The following is a 4,892-nucleotide window of genomic DNA, read 5'->3' on the forward strand; positions in this document are numbered from 1 at the left end:
GACAGCTGACCTGAACAAGGGGGAGCTCTTGGACCCCATACTGATGGCTGAGAGGCCAGCATGGGACTGATCCAAACCCCCTGAACATGGCTGTCAGTCAGGAGGCCTAGGCAATCTATGGGGCCTTGGGTAGTAGATCACTATTTATCCCTGGCATACAAATGGACTTTGGGTGCCCATCCCATTTTGAGGGATGCTCTCTGATCCTGGACAAATGTGGGAATGTCTAGACCCTGCCCTGAAGGAAATGATGACTCTGAAGAGCCCCCACGGAGGGCCTCACCCTCCCTGGGGAGTTTAGTGGGAATTGGGGGTTTGGAGGAATTGGGGAGTGCGGGGGAGGAGGGGAGGGAGAGGGAACTGGAATTGACATGTGAAGCAAGCTCATTTCAAATTTAAATAAAGAAAAGATTTTTTTTTAAAAGAGAATAACATCCAAAGTTATCTTGTTGCAACATGGAACATCAGAGCATTGTAGAATCATATTAATGGATTTAAAAGGTCAATTTTAGGGTTAGGTCATGGACCCACTGCCAGTGGCCTCATTGTCACCTGGACTTAGGAAGTCCAGTTCAGCCTTACCTCTAATGCACAAAGTGACTATGTGGAGCCCATTCTATGTAGAGAGATGCCTTGCTTGGCCTAAGCATGGGTGAGGTGGGGAGGACCTTGGTAGTTCCTCAATGAGATGATGGGACAGGCTTAGTAGACTTCCTAGGGAAGGGAGCAGATGGGAGGTGGGGGGTAATGTGCAGAGCAGGGGGAAAGGAAGGAGAGGGAACTGGGATTGAAATGCAAAAAATAAATTAATAAATAAAGAATCTTTTTTAAAAACCAATTTAAAGAAACATCTGCTTGTCTGTGTGTGCTTTTTAAATAAGTACCTTAATATATTCAAATAGTGTTCTAGACATACTTTATTAAATACTGTCATGACAAATACACATGAGTTCTCATAGGCAAGATGAGACCTGTGTCCAGTTGCTACATTTCCGTTCACTCACGATGTTGCCTGTTTTCCCATTGAATTCCCATGCAATTCAAGCTGAATTTAGAAAGGAAAGGGGGAGATTCTGATAAAAAAAAAAATCAACTAGAATTAATGAATGGGCCAATGGAATTCTTATCTGGTTGCTTGGAGTGTATTTTGGTTTCATTTCGCTTTGTTGGTTATTTTTTGTTTGAGTCAGAGTTGTGTGTTGCAGGCCAGGCTAACCTGAAATTCACTAAGCAGGCAACCAAAGCTGTTCTACAATTCTTGATCGTACTATCCCAGCTTCCTGGGTGTTTGTAATAAAACTATGTGCAACAAATTCATCTGAATGGATTTATAAATGGAATTAATAAGTGGAATTATAAAACAGATTAATAGTGTTGTTTGAAAAACATAAATGCTGACTTGAATTGGTAAATGTTCATGACAGTAGAAATGTGCTCAGCAACCAGCAGGACAGAATGAGAATGGTCTCTTCTCCCTCTCACCAGATACACCACTAACCTGCAGCTATGTAAGCCAAACGCCCAGTTGATCTCTACATCATTCTTCAAGCGAGCCTCCCATTCATCCTCTCCATTGTACAGCTGCTTCTGAGCTCCAACTTCTCAGTCAACTCCTCTTACCCCTCACTCTTTGGCATCTGCCTTCCTAAATAGGTGGCCTGGCTGTTGACTGATTCACCTACCTAAAACAACAACACCATTATAACATTTAAGAACACTGGCAGTGTTTCTCCATTTACATCTCCATTACCTTGATGAATCAGACTGAACCAAACAGAACCCAGGTAGATCTCTGGGTGACTAATTCACACATCATTCTCTGCATTAGACTCACTGGGAGCTCACTTTCTCCTCAATAAGCAGTCTCATTTATCTCCTAAAGAAGTACATTATAGCTGGAGCCCAGGGGTAAAAGTGTGTACTGATCATTCATAAAGCCCTGGAGTCAGTTCCCAACACCAACAACGCAACAATACTAACAAAAGACAGTGGTATGATCTCCTGGGGGGCACGGGGAAGAGGAACTTAATATAGCAAAATAACTCATTTCCTGTATTGACTCTCCAGGTAGTCTCTGACACAGTGCTAATTTAAAAACTCAACTACTTGTCAGTCACCTTCATATCATAACTCAAACTCTTATACTGACCAGGTTGATCTCACACAGTTATCCAGCACAAATAAGGAATAAGCATTCTTGCACAAGGGAAGTTAGAGTTTTGCAGATTAGAAATAAAATGACGGGGAAAGTCATGCATATTAGAAACTGAAGGAAAATGAACTCAAACAGCCTTAATTTTAAGAGAAATCTCATTTTGAAGCAATAGCTGTTTGTTCTACTTTATGTAAACTGACACAAAAATATTCAAAGATTTGAAACTACAAATTAGATGATTAAAAAACAGCACATCCCTAAATTGTGTAACTTATAAATAGCATATGGATCTAGCTGAGTTACTGTTTATTGTCCTATAGGATATTACACACATGGATATCACAGACTTTCAAATTAAAGATGTTTATACTCTGGGGTCTGGAATGGTGGCTCAGTGGTTAGGAGCACTAGCTGCTCTTCCACAGGACTTAGGTTCAATTTCTAGCACCCATATGAAGGCTCACAATCACCTGTAACTCCAGTTGCAAGGGACCTGGTACACTCTTGTGGCACCAGCAGGGTTTCCATACACATGATACACAGATATAAACGCAAGCAAAACTCCCATTCACATAAAATAAAGGTAAGAATGATGTTTGTACTCTACAGGTAAATAACATATGATGGACAACAGGACGTCTCATTAGTACTGTCTAATAAAATTGTGGGAAGAAGAAATAAATGCATATATTTTTCCTAATAAAAATTCTAGAAGTCCTTCTTATATTACTAAAAAGCAAGCAATGTATTTCAGAGTGATTACTGAAGGAGATTTTTCTGCTTCGTTCCAGCAAATGAGCCCTGTGCCTCTTCCAGTGATGACTGCAGGGTTGGAACCTAGGACAACCAGACTAGAAGGGAACAAGCCACACTGTGGGGAAGATGGAACGTTACAGAAGACCAAAGGAATGAAGAGTCCAAGGTCAGTTCTCAGCAGTAGCTCTGAGACCCAGGAAGCAGAAATGCTTAGACACCGGTGAATTGTTTCAATGTTTCTTTTTTCTTTCTTTCTTTCTTTCTTTCTTTCTTTCTTTCTTTCTTTCTTTCTTTCTTTTTTTTTTTTTTTTTTTGAAAAGTTAAAAATTCCTTAATTTTTGTTCCTGGTACCACTACCACAATTTACAGGGCAATATACCTGATGTAATGAAAAAAAAAGACAAAGACAAAGCCACAACAGGTAAAAGACCTCAGAAATGTACATCTGACATTAAACAATAGCGGCATTTTTTGCAAACTGAGCCTACAACAGTCCTGAACAAGAAGGGTTTCCTGTTTAAACTGCAGTAACTTTTCTGACTATGGATCAACGTTCCTCCTGTGGCAGATTTTTACAGTTCCTCTAATGCATTTAGGACGACTGTCCCAAAGCAACCTCCAGTTTTCCTGACAACTCCTCGCTCTCTCTCCTGCTAAGAACTGCAGCCCTTTTCTGCTGCATTCTTTAAAAACTTTCTGCTACCATCTCCACCATCTCCACCACCACAGGGACTGCCTGGGCTTCTTCCACCAAAACTGTCCCCTTTCATGGGTCCATTATTTGATTGCTGATGTCCACTATAATTTCCAAAGTCATTATAGTTCCCACCACCACCATGGTTACCTCCACCAAAATTTCCTCCTTCATCGTAACCATCATATCCTCCTCACCACCACCATATCCACCACCCTGGTTTCCATATCTGGTCCACCATCATTATAGTCTCCTCTCCTACTGTAAACAGGACACCACCATAGTTGCTACCGTCACCTCCAAATCCATTCTATCCACCTTCGGCTCCTCCATAACTGCCTCTGCTGACACCATCGCCACCACCGTGGCCTCCTCTCCCACCAAAGTCTCCACCACGACCTCCAAAGTTTCCTTCATGACCCATAAAGTTGCCAGATCCACCTCCAGGACCTCTCTGCGATCAGTAGACTGCATCTCTTGTTTAGAAAGGGCCCTTCTCACTTCACAATTATGCCCATTAGTAGCAACAATTTTTTCAACGGTGTCACGATCATCAAAGGTTACAAAAGCAAATCCTCTTTTTTCCACTCTGCCTGTCTTCCATAGCTTCTAAGGTTTCAATCTTGCCATACTTTTCAAAGTAGTCTCTCGGATTATAGTGTTCTGTGTCTTTTTTAATACCACCAACAAAAATTGTCTTCACTGTTAAATGGGCACCAGGCTTTACAGAATCCCTCTAGAAACGGCTCTCTTTGGTTCCACCACACGTCCATCAGCTCTATGTGGCCGAGCACACGTTGTAGCATCTGCCTCTTCAACACAAGAGTAGGTCACAAAACCAAAGCACCTGGAACGTTTTGTTTGGGGATCTCTCATTACCACACAGTCTGTGAGTGTGCCCCATTTCTCGAAGTGTTCTCTTAAGCTATCATCTGTGGTTTCAAAGCTCAGACCACCAATAAACAGCTTCCTCAGCTGTTCTGGTTCCTTTGGATCACAGCCCTCCTTCCCCCGGCGATGGCCGCAGTCAAGCTGGGTGCCCCCAGGAGGCGGTTTTACCTCCATTGTGAGCACTTCATTGTTTCTTAACAGGACAAATACAATGTTTAAATTTTGTCTGAAATATTCTGAGGTCAGTGGAATAGTTTAGAGTTAACATTTGCTCTTTTTATAAAAAAACAGTATCATATAAGGCACAATGAGAGTTGTTTTGACAGTTTCTCATATTGTAGAATAGGTTTATTGTTTATTTTTATAACAATTTGGGTACTTTTAAAGTAAATTTGA

The 4,892-nt window shown here is 41.4% G+C and overlaps 1 pseudogene; it reads right to left on the reverse strand.

The window, feature by feature from the left end:
- Nucleotides 1–3,564: 3,564 nt before the first annotated feature.
- Nucleotides 3,565–4,670, reverse strand: LOC106021263 (annotated as a pseudogene).
- Between the last annotated feature and the right edge of the window lie 222 nt (nt 4,671–4,892).

Source organism: Mesocricetus auratus, unplaced genomic scaffold, assembly GCF_017639785.1.
Source record: "Mesocricetus auratus isolate SY011 unplaced genomic scaffold, BCM_Maur_2.0 Super-Scaffold_100020, whole genome shotgun sequence".
Taxonomy (NCBI): domain Eukaryota; kingdom Metazoa; phylum Chordata; class Mammalia; order Rodentia; family Cricetidae; genus Mesocricetus; species Mesocricetus auratus.